Here is an 18,545-nt window from a genome sequence, read left to right as displayed (position 1 = left end):
CTAAAATGAGGTTCTTCCTACTTTTAACTATCTTTTCACCATGCCCCAGCAAGTAGGAGTTTGGAAACTGAGTGCAGGTGGAAAGAGGCAGCGTTGGGTTTGCTAATTACGCTTTTCAAGCGTTCTTGTCCGTTTTCTCCCCCTTTCCAGCAGAGAGCTAAAAGCGTTCCTCTGAATTTGTTGACTGCACTTAGGCTCTTTTAGGTCCTGCCTCCCTTTTGGGAACAGGGGTGGGCGGAGAGGAAGGAAGTGCCCTGCAACTACCAATATTTTCCTCTAGGAGGAGCCGCGCAGCCCAGATGAGAGTGACACGCACCAACTCCAACTCCTCGCCGGGGAACGCTTCATCCCAGCTCCGCGGAATGCCCGGCCGGGACGGCGCTCGGCGCCTCCGCAGCGGGTCTCGAACCGGCCTCCCTCAACTCCCGCTCCTCCTCGCTGCGGCCGCCCGGCTCCCGGGGGCGGCGGGCCGGGCCCGGCGTGACCCCTGGTGAACGGCGGCCGCCGGTTCCCACCCCTCCCCTCCCAGCCTCCCTTCCCGGCTCACCCCGCCCCCTCCCCCCTCCCCGAGCCTGACAGCTTGCGAGCCGCGGAGCAGGGCGCAGCCATGGGAAGAGGAGGCGGTCTGGGGAGCAGCGCCGGCGGCGGCGGCGGCAGCGGAGGCTGCTGCAGCGGCGGCGGCGGCGGCGGCGGCTGCTGAGCCGAGGCGGCGGCAGGGACCCGGGGGGCCGCAGGGCCCCGCGCCCTGGGCCCCAGCGCGGACGCGAACCGCGCTCTCTCTCCCGAGGCGAGGCTCGGAGGTACTGGAAGGGAGGTCCGGGATCGGGCTGTTACTTTTCCACTGTTGTGTCGGGGGGCCTGGGAGTGGAGCCTGGGACGCCAGTTGTTTATGAAAACTGGGGAATCTGTCTTACGTATTTACACTGATAATTTTTGTCCTGGTGACTTGGGGGTTGGCGGTGCGCCCCTCCTCCTCGCCAAGAAGTTGTTTTCAGCTGGTGGGTAGTTGTAACCCGATCCACGCTCTGGACGTGTGTATGTGTGTGTATTTCTGTAAGTTAGTGGGGGGCATCAGGGAGTTACGGGTGACAAGCGAACCACCCCACGCTGGCGCCTCCACCCACCCGTGTTTGCTGTGCCTGGAGGGGCTTCCTTCGAATCCAGTTTTGTTCAAGTCTTAGAAGTTTTGCGAGCGTTTCTGTTTGACACCATCGGTCAGCCAGGCTGGGGCAGGAACTGCAGAGGCTCGGTTGCTGAGCGAGGAGAGGTCCCAGGCTGCGCGCGGAAAGGGCAAGAGAGAGGAGGTGGTCCGGTTGTGCGCCTCTACCCCTCGCGCTGCTCCCCAAAGCGCACCACCCTTGGTGCGTTTGTGCAGGCTGCAGCCGGGACATTGGCACCGACGGAGCTGGGGCTAGAGTCACGGCCAGCAGTCCGCATGAGCTGAGGTGGGTGGAGATCGTGGCGAGCCGAGCTCCTCCAGTCCTGGACACACTTGTGGTTATGAAATCGACCAGGCTCAAAGTTTTGACAGAACTGCTCGAGGCAAGAGAGCCGCGGGTGAGTGGGATAGTGTCGGATCTGGGGTGAAAAGTCTGGCGGTGCTCAGTGGGAGGGTGCTGAACAGGGTCACCGACTTGCGGGTGCACAGGGAAGTCTATTTTGGGGTGAGTGCTTTGTATATAACCCGGAGCAGGGGGGTACGCCTGTTGGGGCCGCGCTGCGGGTGTCGGTGGCCGGTTGCGGGGTCTGCGTGCTGAATGGGTGTTTACGTGCGCGCTGTGAGTGTGCGCCCGTGTGTGCTCCTGGGGGTGGGGGGTGTGTCGGAGCCTGAGCCAGTAGGGTGTGCGGGGGCGTTGTGGGGAGGAGGCCGGAGAGGTTCGGCCCCTCTGTTTGTGCCGCCAGAAGACCTTGGATGGGACAGGGAAAGGTAACGGGAAGCCAGAGGGTTGGGAAGTCGCAGGAGTTGCTGAACGGGATTTAAGTACCACAGACTTTAAAATACTAATCCCTTTGCCATCCAAGGGCTGGTGGGAGAGGTTTCTGGAGCTCTCAGGAGACCTGCACAGGAGGACTGAGGGTCTAGGAGATGTGTGAATGTGTGGGTCCAGAAGCCCCGAGTCGCGGACGCAGTTTGGATCGGTGGATCTGAGATTCCCAGCGTGCAGTAGCCAGTCTGAGGAGTTTAGACTCCCTGGTGTGTGTGCCTGGAAAGGCACCCACCTTTCCTCACCGTGGCAGTTCTGTGCCCTGAGCAGTTGTTGTCATCTTGGAAGTCCTCTTCTCTGGGGATTCCAGGCTATATAGACTTTGCAGGTAACTAGTATTGAAACATTTCTAGAAATTAAAATGCTGGATAGAAACGAAATAAAATTTAGTGGACGAGAGTTGTTGGTTCCATCTTTTCTGTGATTGAGGATTGTTTCCTTCTGAGAAAAGCAGGGCTCAGTGTTGCCAGATTAGATTTCAAGAAGTCTGGGTCATTGATGGTTTCCCTTCAGATAGACTTTAGATGGAGCTGGAAGGATGTGTTTTAAGCCAGAGACCATTGGAAAACTTCATTTTTGGCTTAAGTATGTCCCATCTCTCATCTTCTTCCTCCCTCTTGTAAACTTCTTGCTTCACATGAGTCTAAGGAAAGTTGGTGAGTCAACATTCAGTTTTTCTTTTGGAGTAAATATATCACAGGGAAATTATAGTTTAAATCTCCTGAATAGCATGGACAACCAGCACTTCACAGGCAGAGGTGTGAAATGAAAATCTATAAATGCATTGACAAAGTGACGACACCAGTGCATTTTTTGTTTCAAACTGAGCATAACTTTGCCTGGAAAATATTTGTTCTAGGCAGAGTTTGGGGCTATGCTTTTGATTGTTAGTTTTTAAACAGCAGACTCCACATCATAAACTTTTAAAATGGATTCTATTATTAGACGCCTTCTCTGTGCTATCTCTGGTGCCTGTGTTAACAGATGTTTATAGTGCTTAGTAACCTATGGAATTGTCATATTGAGTATCTTGTTAGCTCAAGACATGTTTATAGCATAATGTAATAAATGAACCCTCGTTGCAGTCTGCTTCTGCCAAGCACATGAAGCACCCCAACATGGAAACAAATCTTAAAGTTGGTCCCACTTGGCAAACCTTTTTGGCTATCTGCTAGTAAGCATTGTTAATATAAAGACAGATCTGAGTGATACACTGAGAATAAGGCACAGCATAATGGTTAGCTTACTAAAAAGGCATGGGCTGTTTTTTTTAAATCTACTAACCTTAAGCTTCTGGACATTCCACTGGTAAACTGCACAATTCCAGAGTTTCGGTCTACTTTCAGAGAATACATTTTTTAAAAGTATGTCAATAATGAAAATAATTACTATTTTGTGTGTGTGTTCACATATGTCCATACAAATCACCTCTTTTTCTTTTTGAAAAAGAAAACCCTATAAATTGTGGTAGTGACTTAAATAATATGAGTTTTCAAATCACCTAATCATTTTCTGAATCTTGAGTTGATAAGAATCAAAGTGTTCTAAGGCTAGAGTCATACCTTTGCTAGCTGGGTAAACAAAGCAGTACAGGATGTCTTTTTGGTAAAGTGATTTTTTTTTAAACCTGGGACAGTATAAAGAATATACTCAATAACATGGTTGATTAGTATGATCACTGGCTTTAGAGGTAACTCGCTACCAAGGGCAAGAACCACCACTTCAGAGCCATCCCTATTAGTGGACCAGCTGAGCTCTTCTTGGAAATAATCAGATGAAAATCTTGCTTCCTCACTAGCCAGTCTTTTCTAGGAGAGATTCATGACTAGAAAGTTCTGCCTGTACTGAATCAACATTTTCTTCTGCTTACTGGCCCAAACTGGAACCACATACAGTGAATCTAATCTCTCATCCCTTCAAGTGCTGTATAGAGAACAGATAGCCTGCTCCTTCTTCCTGAATTCTTTTTCGCCTGCTCTCGGAGTTGTTCCTCACCCACTGTGGGGTGCCACACGTTTCTGCCCTGACCAATATGCCCTTGAGTCCACATTCTCACCATCTTTCCTAATGTATATCATCCGAAACATAGACGTGAAATCCCGAGTCCTGGACACTCTACATCTATTCAGTTCAGTTCAGTCGCTCAGTCGTGTCCGACTCTTTGTGACCCCATGAATCGCAGCACACCAGGCCTCCCTGTCCATCACCAACTCCCAGAGTTTACCCAAACTCATGTCCATCGAGTCAGTGATGCCATCCAGCCATCTCATCCTCTGTTGTCCCCTTTTCCTCCTGCCCCCAATCCCTCCCAGCGTCAGGATTTTTTCCAGTGAGTCAACTCTTCACATGAGGTGGCCAAAGTATTGGAGTTTCAGCCTCAGCATCAGTCCTTCCAATTATATCAGCTTAATATTCATGAGCTCTCTTAGCCATTTCATTACACTGTTCACTAATTTTAAACCTGTAAACAACTCATTTCTTTTCAGATTATTAATCATCCACAGTCAAAACATTATGATATAATAGTTTCAAGACTTTTTTTCATGCCTGAACTCCCAATGAGTCTGTGGAAAATGTAATACGGTGTAGGTGAATAGAATACTACATGCAGTGAATACAGCTCTCTCATTTCTTACTATCAAGGAATACCAGGCCCTGAATAGCAGATGTAGAATATTCTGAAAATGAGCAAATTGCAGCTGCGCATTACAGACAGGTAGAGATGACGTTGTGAGATATTCTTTTCTCAAGTGTGAGTTGGTAATCGCAGTCAGCATTTATTGAAGGCTTGTTCTGTCCAAGTCCTAGACACTATGCTATCTGGCCCTAAATGATGTGAAAGTACATCAGAGACACTTCCTCAGGCAACTGGGGTTGAAGATGTACAAATAGGACATGAACTGAGTCAACAACCTTGTCTTCCTCTGGAGATAAATGCTTCGTGATGCCGCAGGGAAGTCTGGAGCAGTTATATCTCAGTACTTAGGGAGCTCCCTGATACTCCTCACTTACCAAGTCCTCGCCTTGGAGAGAGGAAGCAAAGCTGATCCATACAGGAGAGAGGGTGTGGTGTAAAGGCAACAGCTTTGGGACCCATCTGAGCCCAGTTTGAGTCTGAACTGTACTACCAACATGCAAATTAACTCCACTGAGAATGACTTTTCTCCTCTGTGAATATTTTGTGCCTACTGCCAGTGAGTATTTTCTTCTCTGTGAGTATTTTTGTGCCAGGACAGAGGCGTTTCCACATGTAGCATTTACGACCTGGACTCAGTATTAGACACCTATCTGTTATGATTGATTTCTCTTTTGTGTATCCAGCTGAGGCTTCCCGACTAAATTATGAGTTTCCTCTGCCACCAGCTGAGAATATGCCACAGCTGAGACTCTTCTGTCTTCCGGCAGAAAGTGTTTATGCTTGATGATGATGACAGTGTTGTTTATATCAGCAAGTCTGGATGTGAAAGAAATGACCATTTCTTCTTGACAAAGAGAAAACTAACCTGTGATAGAGACTGACTTCTGGGCCTATCAGAAGATCCTACCTGTGCACAAACTTCAGTCAGGACAAGGGGCCCTGCGAGCCTTGTGCATGCCCTCCCCCTCGTGTGTGTGTGTGTGTGTGTGTGTGTGTGTGTGTGTGTGTGTGTGTGCAGTAACAGTCCTCACCCATCCCCCTTGCTTTAAGGTCTCCATCCATATTACATTTTCTTCCTTGCTTTATTCTTTCCTCATTTAAAGGGAGGAAATAATCAATGATAAAATGCATTTTTTGAAGTTCAAAAATCTATTTCATTGTAAAGACCTGTGTGGAAAAAGAAGCTGAAAAAGATATATGTAATATGTATATCTGAACCACTTTGCCATACACTTGAAAGTAACGCAATACTGTAAATCAGCTATACATCAGTAATAACAATTTTTTAAATCAATTTCACTACTCCCTACCTCTTATTCACCCTCCTCCCTCAAATATAGCAGGTCTACTGATAAGTACTTGAATATATAATTTCTAAACCAAAGTTCTGCTTTTATATTAGAAACCTGCCAGTTAGGATGACATAATGTGAAATAAAGTAGGTGTCAGGAAACCTAGGTCTCCTCACCTCTGCTTCTAATAGGCTTTGTAATTTTTGAAGACTACTTAACTTTCTTGAGCTTCATATTTCTCACAAGTTAATAACAAATAAACAACAAAAAGAGAGGAATTATCAAGATGATCTCAGGATTTTTTGCAGAGCTATATTTGCATCCATTAAATTATTGAATTTCTCTCAGATCTTTTTGGGCTTTGCTTGAACATCTGTGAAGTGAAGTGAAGTGGCTCAGTCATTCCCGACTCTTTGCGACCCCATGGACAGTAGCCTGCACCAAGCTCCTCCATCCACGGGATTTTCTAGGCAAGAGTATTGGAGTGGGTTGCTGTTTCCTTCTCCAAGGAATCTTCCCGACCCAGGGATCGAACCCAGGTCTCCTGCATTGTAGACAGACGCTTTACCCTCTGAACCACCAGGGAAGTAGGAACACCTATTTCACTCATTTTCAGTCTCTTAGTCTACTTCTTACATATCTGTCTTCCTTGCTAGGCTCTGGGATTCTCAAGAGCACAAAATAAATGTGATTCATTTTTTTATTGTTTCACTCTGCTGAATGCTGTAGACACAGCCATGTGGAAAGAGTGTTAATTGACTTAATGTGGGCTGCCTTGGACAGTCAAGCTATAATTTATATCATTTATTTAACAGTGTGCAACAATTTTGGATATAAGCATCAGGAAATACTGTTTAATGATTCTCTTCCCTTACCATTAATTTTTAAAAATAAATTATGTAAAACAGATAAAAATGTAATCACAACCATGCTTCCAGCTCCCAGTCTAATGCAGGAGGTCTTCCTGAAGTAGTTTCTTTTCTTTTGTTGTTGTTTTTTCTTTGAGCTAAATAAATTCCATAAAGAGTACCAGACTCTTAAAAGAAGGATGACAGAGAGGGTCATTGCTTAGTCTCAACTTCCTTGTTGGGTGTTTCTTACTACCTTTTAATATAGGCAATTGAACCCTTAGGTCAGGTCCCCATTTCACTGAATAATGATTCATAGGAAGGCGATGATTTTGTCTAATTGTTGGGCTGTGTGTTTTTAATTAGCCTCTCACCTTCAAATACTCCGTTCCCAAATCAGTAGATAATTTCTTCTACAGAGTCCTTAAAACTTCCAGGTGTGTTTACTGCTCTGATTAGGGCTTGCATCTTTTGTTATTGCCTAGACTTCAGTCAGTCTTCTTTAGAAGAATGTCATTATAATCCCAGTGAAATAGACTTCTTAGATTGTGGATTTGTTTAAACACAAACAAGTCTATCCCCAGCTGGCTGGGCTTCTAAGTGGAAAATGTATCCTAAGGAAAATGCTCACTTCATGGAGATTTGGCACCAGTGGTAGAAAGTACCCCATAAATCCCTCAGTCAGCATTAGAACCAAAAGGGCTTGCAAATTGAACAGGTGCTTTGATGTAGTGGTCTATGGTGGACAGCCTGCTATGCTAGACATTTGCTGTAATAACTCCTAGATTGTATCCTCAGTTGTTTACAGAATAAAACATTTAAAGTAATATATAATTGAAAACCTTAAGAGAGGCATCCCTCTCTGTTCCTTTAGTATAGGGCTTCCCTGGTGGCTCAGATGGTAAAGAATCTGCCTGCAATGCTGGTGATCCAGGTTCAATCCCTGGGTTAGGAAGATCTCCTGGAGAAGGGAATGACAACCAACTCCAGTATTTCTATCTAGAGAATCCCATGGATAGAGGGGCCTGGCAGGCGATGGTCCAAGGGCTCACAAAGAGTCGAAAACAAATGAGTGACTAATGCTTGTTAATATATTAGACATATGATAAAAGTCATTGGTGTGTAGAAAAACTCATTTTTTTTTCTTGCTTAAAAATATCCTTTATCATAGTAAGCATCACATTATATCCACCTTTTTTTTTAATCTTTGAGTGGTCATGTCAAAAATGTAGAGTGAGATCATTACAAAATAGAGTCTTACAAAGTTTTCTTCTCATGCTCGTTAAACTAGAAGGTGCTACTGTGATGCAGAAAATACCTCATCTCAAGTTTGAGGATGGCTGATGAGTCCTCAGTTAGACTTCCAGTTATGACTGCTGTCAGTCAGATGTCAGGTTTGTCCTTGGTCAGGATGATGGCATATGATCCCACTTCACCCTATCAGTGGCTTCTTTGGACATCTTCAAGCTATGTTATTGTTACCCAGGAGAAACCTCAATTTGATAAAGCAAAGTAAAGAAGAGCCTAGAAAAGCATAGATGAATGAGAAATTGTGAAAAGATTCCTGAAGACAAACCCTCTACAATGGTTTCTTCCCATAAGGGGGGAAGATACCAGGATCCTTGCCAAGATGATGATGACAGAAAAGACACCAGTTTTATACCGAACAAGTCAGAAAGACTAAAGAAAGAGCAGCAGAATGAAGAGGAAGGATTTCTTTTTATCAGCAGTCAGGGCAGCACCATATTTCCAATAGGGACATATGCAAAACAATCTTTGTTTGTCATAGAATAAACATTCAATACTGATATGTTGCTAATGATATTGTTGTTTTTGTTCAGTCACTAAGTCATGTCTGGCTTTTTGCGATCCCATGGACTGCAGTATGCCAGGCTTCCCTGTCCTTTACTATCTCCCAGAATTTGCTCAATCTCATGTCAGTTGGTCGGTGATGCCATCCAACCATCTCATCTTCTGTCATCCCCTTCTCCTCCTGCCTTCAATCTTTCCCAGCTATCAGGGTGAGTCAGCTCTTTGCATCAGGTGGCCAATGTATTAGAGCTTCAGCTTCAGCATCAGTCCTTCCAGTGAATATTCAGGGTTGATTTCCTTGCCATCCAAGGGACCCTTAAGAGTCTTCTCTAGCACCGCAATTTGAAAGGATCAATTCTTTGGCGCTCAGCCTTCTTTTTGGTCTAACTCTCATATCCATACATGCCTACTGGAATAACTATAGTTTTGACTATATGGACCTTTGTTGGCAAAGTGATGTCTGTGCTTTTGGATATGTTGTCTAGGTTTGTCATAGCTTTCCTTCTGAAGAGTGAATGTCTTCATGACTGCAGTCACTGTCCCTAGTGATTTTGGAGCCCAAGAAAAGAAAATCTATCACTCTTTTCACTTTCTCCCACCTATTTGCCATGAAGTGATGAGACTGGATGCCATGATCTTAGTTTTTTGAATTTGAGTTTTAAGCTAGTTTTTTTGTTCTTCTCTTTCACCCTCCTCAAGAGGCTCTTTATTTCATCTTGACTTTCTGCCATTAGAGTGGTATCATCTGCATATCTGAAGTTGTTGATATTTCTCCCAGCAACTTTGATTCCAGCTTGTGGTTAATCCAGCCCGGCGTTTCATATGATGTACTCTGCATAGAAGTTAAATTAGAAAGGTGACAATGTATAGTCTTGACGTATTCCTTTCCCAGTTTGAACCAGTTTGCTCCATGTCTGTTTCTAACTGTTGCTTCTTGACCTGCATGCAGGTTTCTCAGGAAAGAGGTAAGGTATGCTGGTATTTCCATCTCTTTGAGAATTTTCCACAGTTTGTTGTGATCCACACAGTCAAAGGCTTTAGCGTAGTCAGTGATACAGAAGTAGATATTTTTTTAGAATCCTGTGCTATTTCTATGATCGAATGAATGTTGGCAATTTGAGCTCTGGTTCATCTGCCTTTTCTAAATCCAGCTTTTATATCTCAGTTCACATAGTGCTAAAGCCTAGCTTGAAGGATTTTGAACGTTACCTGGCTAGTGTGTGAAATGAGTGCAATTGTGTGGTAGTTTGAGCATTCTTTGGCATTGCTCTTCTTTGGGATTGGAATGAAAACTGACCTTTTCCAGTCCTGTGGCCACTGCTGAGTTTTCCAAATATGCTAAGATATTCAGTGCAGCACTTTGACGGCATCATCTTCCAGGATTTGAAATAGCTAAGCTGGAATTCCATCACCTCCTCTAACTTTGTTTGTACTAAGGCTCACTTAACTTCACACTCCAGGATGTCTGGCTCTAGGTGAGTGACCACACCATCATTATCCATGTCTTTAAAACCTTTTTTGAACATCGGTACAGACCTTCAAGACCTTCTAGAACTTACACCAAATAAAGAATACCCTTTTCATCCTCGGAGATTGGAATAAAAAGTAGTCAAGAGACAAGTCAAGAGACGCATGGAGTAACAGGCAAGTTTGGCCTTGGAGTACAAAATGAAGTAGAGCAAAGGCTAACAGAGTTTTGTCAAGAGAATGCACAGGTCATAGCAAACACGCCCTTCTAGCAACACAAGAGATGCCTCTACACATGGATGTCACCAGATGGTCAATACCAAAATCAGACTGATTATATTTTTTGTAGCTGAAGTTGGAGAAGCTCTATACAGTCAGCAAAAATAAGACCCAGAGCTGACTATAGCTCAGATCATGAGCTCCTTATTTCAAAGTTCAGGCTCAAATTAAAGAAAGTAGGGGAAAACCAGTAGGCCAGTCAGATATGACCTAAATCAAATCCCTTGTGATTATACTGTGGAGGCAAAGAGTATATTTAAGAGATTAGATCTGGTAGACAGAGTGCCTGAAAAACTATGTGGAGCTTCATAACATTATACAATAGGCAGTGACCAAAACCATCCCAAGGGGAAAAAATGCAAGAAGGCAAAGTGGTTGTCTTATGAGGCTTTACAAATAGCTGGAAAAAAAAAAAAAGAAAAGTGAAAGGCAAGGGAGAAATGGAAAGATACACCCAACTGAATGCAGAGAATAGCAAGGAGAGATAAGAAGCCCTTCGTAAATGAACAATGCTAAGAAATAGAGGAAAACAGTAGATTGGGAAAGACTAGAGATCTCATCAAGAAATCTGGAGATATCAAGAAAACTGGAGATATCAAGGGAATATTTCATGTAAAGATGGGCACAATAAAGGACAGGAACAGTAAGAACCTAACAGAAGCAGAAGAGATTAAGAAGAATTCGCAAGAATACACAGAAGAACTAGCGATGTTAGTATATGTAGTAAAACACAGAGAGAAATTGAAGTTGTTGACAAGACCTACGTGGATAGTCAGGGGCAAAAGGATGTGGATAGGATTGGATGGTCACTAGACTCTAAGCTCATAATGCAAATTTAGTGTTAATTCGCCTTAGATTAATGATGGCACCCAAACGTGATGACCAGGTTTCCAAAGTGGATCTTGTTCAGGGCCTTGGAAACATTGAAGCAAGGTGGAAACATTTTGAATTTTTCCACAGGACACACTAGAACTGGGAATGCTCATCCTGTCTGCCACCTCTTGGTATACCCTCATCGCAGAGTATGAGATTTTAAGTCTCTTTGCCTTTGTCCTGTACACTTTAGTGTTTTTATTTATTCTTTCAGTACATATAAGGTATGCGAGAGTTAATTATGTCATCTGAAAAGTACTTTGAAAACTAATTAGGAAAAGATGCTGAATAAATAAGATATTTTATTAGCCTGCAGGATGCAAATTGGCCAAGCTACTGGTATATTGGGAATCACTGTGAAAAATCAAAGACAGAACACATATTTATTTATTTATTTTTGTACTAAAACATGTATTTTGATTTGTCTGCATTTTAACATATATTTGATGATAATACCACATAATATATAGTCATTTAAATTTTTTTTCATGCTCAATCATGAATTTACCTTATACGTTAAAATTACTTGAAGATATATAACACAGGTTGATTGGGAAGAATCATCTTTATACAGACTTCATCTTTATACGTCATAAATATCCAAGTTCTATTTATGTCATTTCAAATTTATTTATTTATTTATTTTTATTATTTTAATTGGAGGCTAATTACAATATTGTGGTGGTTTTTGCCATACATTCATGTGAATCATCCATGGATGTACATGTGTTCCCTACCCTGACCCTCCCTCCCACCTCCCTCCCCATCCCGTCTCTCAGGGTCATCCCAGTGCACCCTGTCTCATGCATCAAACCTGAACATATGATAACATACATGTTTCAACGCTATTCTCTCAAATCATCCCACCCTATCCCTCTCCCACAGAGTCCAACAGTCTGTTCTCTACATCTGTGTCTCTTTTGCTGTCTCACATATAGGATCATCGTTACCATCTTTCTAAATTCCTTATATATGCATTAATATACTGTATTAATATTCTGACTTACTTCGCTCTGTATAATAGGCTTCAGTTTCATCCACCTCGTTAGAACTGAGTCAAATGCATTCTTTTTAATGGCTGAGTAACATTCCATTGTGTACATGTACCCCAGCTTTCTTATCCATTCATCTGCCAATGGACATCTAGGTTGCTTCCATGTCCTGGCTATTGTAAACAGTGCTGCAATGAACATCGGGGTACAAGTGTCTCTTTCAATTCTGGTTTCCTCGGTGTGTATGCCCAGCAGTGGGATTGCTGGGTCATATGGCAGTTCTATTTCCAGCTTTTTAAGGAATCTCCACACTGTTCTCTATAGTGGCTGTACTAGTTTGCATTCCCACCAACAGTGTAAGAGCGTTCCTTTTTCTCCACACTCTTTCGAACATTCATTGTTTGTAGACTTTTTGATAGCAGCCATTCTGACCGGCGTGAGTTGGTACCTCATTGTGGTTTTGATTTGCATTTCTCTAATAATGAGTGATATTGAGCATCTTTTCATGTGTTTGTTAGCCATCTGTATGTCTTCTTTGGAGAAATGTCTGTTTAGTTCTTTGGCCCATTTTTTGATTGGGTCACTTATTTTCCTGGAATTGAGCTGCAGGAGCTGCTTGTATATTTTTGAGATTAATTCTTTGTCAGTTGCTTCATTTGCTATTATTTTCTCCCATTCTGAAGGCTGTCTTTTCACCTTGCTTATAGTTTCCTTCATTGAGAACACATATTTTTTGAGCCATCACCATGTTCCCAGAAATGTTCAGGACACTGGAGAATACAAAAGTGGTATAAAACATGACCTTTGATTTGCTGCTGCTGCTGCTAAGTCACTTTAATCGTGTCCAATTCTGTGTGACCCCATAGATGGCAGCCCACCAGGCTCTTCTGTCCGCGGGATTCTCTAGGCAAGAATACTGATGTGAGGACCTAGCAATTAAGTTAGCAAGGCAACACTAATAATGTACATGGGGTGTCTATGTATTGGCAAGTACACACTTTAATGAAAAATTATATTACAGAATGTAAATGTGACATTTATTTAGAGTGAAGGGAGATGTGTTTGAGCTAAAGCATTTGAGGTGAGGCATTATGGACAAAGTGGCTTCAGAGCCAGGATTTAAAATACAGTGAATTGTTTGGATATGTAGACATTGTGTGTGCGAAGGGTGAGAACTGAGCTCTAGGAGGTATGTCTGGAGCTCCCGGGGTCATTTGTAACAGGGAACAGGAGGGGTGTAGCAGGCTGTGGATTGGTTTCCCACTGGAAGCCCTTCTCATCACTAATTATGGATTTACAGATGTGCCATATAGGCCCCTACCTTGGGATGGCTGTTGGGACATGGCCATCCTGAACCTAGTCCTTGCTAGACAGTGGTGATGCTTGCAGCTGTCTGTAGGCTTCTCTTGTGTGAACATTATGTAAATTCAATTTTAAAACTTCTTTCTTTAGCAATATTCCAAGAAGTCTATTAAAGATGCCCACATTATGGTTTCCCTTTAAGAATATGATCTTGAATGGACCCTACGATGGTAGAGTTGGCCTGGGATTTCCTCCTCAAGCCCCACTTCCCTGCCACATCCTTGTTCTGACAGTGTTGGGCCTACAGAGCCATGGAGTTTCCTAGAATCTGAGATCCTTCACCAGTGATTCTCAACGATTCTGTTAAGCAGGGCATAGGGGCATTTGGAAATAGGGTTGTTCAAAGAACTGGAAGGATTTACGGACTTCTAGTGCCTAGAGTCAGGATGCTCAATCTCTGTAATGCCTGAGGCAACCCTACACAAAGGAGAATGCTAGTAGACCCTTACTGAAAGCTGAATCTAACATCCTCCCTTTATTTATAGATGAGGAAATGGGAGTGACCAGACTTCCCCAGCATTAAACTCCCCAGGGACAGTGCCAGATTTATAGCGCCGTTCTTCTAGCTTTCTTTCAAGGGTTCTTTCTGCTACATCACAGCCCCGCTCATAAACCTTGACTTTCACTCTGTTGTTGATAGCATGTGGTTTATCTTCATCATTCATGAGTGGGTGGGTTGTGGATTAAGACAAGTGACACTTGACCAGCAGTTCTTTTTCCTGGGAACACACAGAGATTTGCCTGTGAGTCAGGGCTGGTGGATGTCTTCTGGGGTGGCAGCAGCTGCAGAAGCCTAAAGGTAGGTGGGCATTTTGGAAAGGGCACGCAGTAGGCTGTGGAGTCACACAAATCTGGCTTGTCTGAAGAGATTTGAATCCAGCTCAGTCAGTTACTCCCCTAGGGAAGGGAATGGCAACCCATTCCAGTATTCTTGCCGGGAGAATCCCATGGACAGAGGAGCCTGGTGGACTACGGTTCATGGGGTCGCAAATGAGGTTGCAAAGGGTCGGACATGACTAAGCGACTAACGTTTTCACTTTTTCACTGCCATTTACTACCTTTACAACTCTCAGCAAGTTAATGAATCATTCTGAACTTTGTCTGCAAAAGGGAGATAGTGATTCTTACTTGGGAAAGTTAATGTAGTTTAAATGAATCCAAACAGTGCCTGGCTCATATGCATGACCAGAAGCACCATCTTGCTCTAAGAGCGAGCCTTAAAACCTTTCCTCCTAAAAGGTTATTTGATGCCAATTGCTGCTTTTTACCCCCTTCTGCTTTCTCTGATCAACCCAAGTTATGGCTTTAATGAGTCCTTGAAGTGTTTTTTTTGTTTGTTTGAATTGTTGAAATTTCCTCCTTCAGAAGAGGCCAGAGATTAGTTTCTTGTGACTTCTCTGTTAATGTGCCTAGACTATTACCATACAACAGAAATGAAAGATATATCCAGATGATTATCAGTGGTTTGTGAAATTCAACTTTTAAAATCAGTAACATAAGCCATTTCTGGATATATATGTTTGTCAGAGAGATTGCTGTCTTGTCAGTGTAGGTGAAGTGCTGCTTGGTGAGTTACGGGACGATTGAAAGTTGGCCAGTTGGGGTGGTGGGGCTTGTAGTAAAAGGCTTTTCTGAGGACAGAACAGCCTACATTGATTGATGCACCATGACTCGTGAGAACCTAGGGGGAGGAGCACAAAAGCCAACGAGTGTTTCAGCCCTTGACTTTGAAAAAACTTGCAGATTTTGACATCTAAGTGCACATCTTCTATTACTGGAACACTTTAAAGTTGCTTCTCTTTGTTAAAGGTTAATTTTCTTAAAAGTTAAAACCATAATAGAAGACAAACAGATGTAAAATAATACAGGTATTGATTAATGAAGGAACTTGACACAGAGTACATCACGAGAAATGCTGGGCTGGAAGAAGCACAAGCTGGAATCAAGATTGCCAGGAGAAATATCAATAACCTCAGATATGCAGATGACACCACCCTTATGGCAGAAAGTGAAGAGGAACTAGAAAGCCTCTTGATGAAAGTGAAAGAGGAGAGTGAAAAAGTTGGCTTAAAGCTCAACATTCAGAAAACTAAGATCATGGCATCTGGTCCCATCACTTCATGGGAAATGGGTGGGGAAACAGTGGAAACAGTATCAGACTTTATGTTTTTGGGCTCCAAAATCACTGCAGATGGTCATTGTAGCCATGAAATTAAAAGACGCTTACTCCTTGGAAGAAAAGTTGTGACCAACCTAGATAGCATATTCAAAAGCAGAGACATTACTTTGCCAACAAAGGTCCATCTAGTCAAGGCTCTGGTTTTTCCTGTATTCACATATATGGATGTGAGAGTTGGACTGTGAAGAAAGCTGAGCGCCAAAGAATTGATGCTTTTGAACTGTGGTGTTGGAGAAGACTGTTGAGAGTCCCTTGGACTGCAAGGAGATCCAACCAGTCCATTCTGAAGGAGATCAGCCCTGGGATTTCTTTGGAAGGAATGATGCTGAAGCTGAAAGTCCAGTACTTTGGCCACCTCATGCGAAGAGTTGACTCATTGGAAAAGACTCTGATGCTGGGAGGGATTGGGGGCAGGAGGAGAAGGGGATGACAGAGGAAGAGATGGCTGGATGGCATCACTGACTCGATGGACATGAGTTTGAGTGAACTCTGGGAATTGGTGATGGACAGGGAGGCCTGGCGTGCTGCAATTCATGGGGTCGCAAAGAGTCGGACACGACTGAGCGACTGAACTGAACTGAAAAGATGTCATAGTCATTTCAAAGAAGAACCACACAAATGTAGACACAGTAGAGGAATGTTGAAATGAATTTGTAAACTCTGACCTATCCATAGGGAAATAATCAATTACATCCCATGGATACAACTGATTTGCATTTATTTGGACAAAAACTATTTTTGTGGCTCATTTCTACCAGTTAACTTCTGATTCTGAAAAGCTATAAAATAGCATAGTCAAAGACAAAGGCTCAGACTCCCATAGGATCAGCTAATCCCTGGAGGCTCAGCATTCCATTGAAAGGATATCCTGTAATTTCCTTTCTCATCACATAGTGCAGAGTTTCTCCTTATGCCTTCATGATTCCGCAGGACTCTTGTTCGTGGGAGAACTTCTAATTTGCTGATGAAAACTTGGTGAGGTGGGATTTCTATAACTTTGGAAATTCCCTATTTTTCTTTGATATACATTTTACTTTAAAAAAGCTTTTGATTGTGGGAAGTTTTACATAAGCAAAGTAAAGCAAATAGTATTTTGATCCTCAGGTACCCATTACTCAGCTTCCAGGGTCATCAATATTTTACTAATCTAGTTTAATCTTTCCACATTGCCCCCAAGTATTTTAAAGCTCAGACATCTTATCTTTTCATTTGTAGATGCAAATAGTTTAGTATTTTATCTAACAAGTAAGCCCCCTATTTTTAATAACCAAATGGTCTATATTTTATGGTGTATAGAGAGATAATACTTTATGAAAAGACATTATACTCCTCAGGCCTGACTCTGTAATATGATAGAGGTGTGAATGTGTGTGTGTGAGTATCACACACACATATATATACATATGTATCCATGTAAGACTAGTTTTCTTTTGTCATTCAGGCCCAGGCTCAAATGTCACCTTCTCAAAAGGACTTCTCTGACCCCTAGCTAGAGTAGTCTTTCCTCAACTAGGCGATGCTATCATATATCTCTGTTTTATTTTCATCACAGCACCTACCACTTACCTAATGCTGTCTTATTTATTAATTTATTTTTCCATTTTTTTGTCCATCTCCACCAACAAAATCATAAGCTCTTTAATAGTACACATCTTTTGTCTTGTTCACTTTATATCCCATAGAAAATCCTTCCTAAGTTTTGGCTGAATGAATGCATTTTAGTAGTTCATGGAAGTTTTGTTAGCCTTCTTCCAAAAATTTATTTCCCTTCCACATGTCCAAACATGCATGGCTTTCATGTGCCAATTCCTAGTGTATTTATAATTTGGTGGGGTTTCCTCATAATATGGAATGAGGAACCAGAGGTAAAATTAGGTCAGTTATTATCTCTCTCTGTACGTACGAAGTCGGTCCAGTTGTGTCTAACTCTTTGCAACCCTATGGACTGTAACCTGCCAGGCTTCTCTGTCCATGGGATTTTCTAGGCAAGAATACTGGAATGGGTTGCCATGCCCTCCTCCAGGGATCTTTCTGACCCAGGGATTCAAGCCGTTTCTTTACATCGCCTGCATTTGGCAGGTGGGTTCTCTACCACCAGCGTCACCTGGGAAACCCCATTTCTCTCCATAATGACCTTAAACTGATATAGTCAGTAGGCTCTTCACTCGAGTTGTGTCTTGGTTTGGATTTCTCCCAGAAGAAAGCCATAACAGAAGGAATCTGGATAAATTGTTTATTTGGGAGAGTGAAAAAAGGAAGGGAAAGGAGCCAATAAAGGATACGTTATGAAGCAAGGTACTGTCATTGGTAGTTTGTCATCTTCTGGAGTTTGTCATCTTCTTGGAGAGATTTTGGGAGCCCTGGCAAAATACACATCTCAGAGTCCTCTCACCCAAAGCTGAAAGAATTTGAATATTTACCCACCAATTTCCATCAGTCATTAATTCCTAGTCACTAACATTCAGGAGGGCAAAGCAATCTCCAGATGCAAGAGAGAACCTTCAGGCAGAGAAATACAGGTGCAGTGAGAAATTAGGCAGTGTGCCATATTAGGGGTTGGGGAAGGCATCTTGTGTTGGATAGCACAATATGAATTTTCCCTAATGTTAACACCAATAATCATGGTATATTTGTCAAAATTTAAAAACCAACATTATTGGTTGGTTATAACCAAAACTATTAACTAAACTCCAGACTGTATTCACATTTTCTTGGTGTTTTCACTAATGTCCTTTTTCCATCTCAGAATTCACTGTGGAGTATCACACTTTATTTAATTATAAAATTTTAAAATACTGCACATACACTCTTTTATGAG

The 18,545-nt window shown here is 42.7% G+C and overlaps 1 protein-coding gene across 6 annotated transcripts in view; it reads left to right on the top strand.

Moving 5' to 3' along the window:
• The first annotated feature begins 574 nt into the window (after positions 1-574).
• GHR (growth hormone receptor) overlaps positions 575-18,545 on the top strand; it is a 298,291-nt gene continuing 280,320 nt past the window's right edge. For 2 of the 6 annotated variants that reach the window (XM_042233625.2, XM_027979937.3), the window contains exon 1: positions 575-800. The gene's annotated coding sequence lies outside the window, so the exon portion shown is untranslated. Of the gene's footprint in view, positions 801-1,518; positions 1,928-18,545 lie in introns of those variants that run through there. The other 4 variants (XM_060400209.1, XM_012096677.4, XM_060400208.1 and 1 more) reach the window with 2 other exon arrangements.

The sequence above is a fragment of the Ovis aries genome, chromosome 16 (assembly GCF_016772045.2).
Source record: "Ovis aries strain OAR_USU_Benz2616 breed Rambouillet chromosome 16, ARS-UI_Ramb_v3.0, whole genome shotgun sequence".
NCBI lineage: Eukaryota > Metazoa > Chordata > Mammalia > Artiodactyla > Bovidae > Ovis > Ovis aries.
Note: the sequence above shows the minus strand (reverse complement) of the source record. Positions and strands in the feature narration are given on the sequence as shown.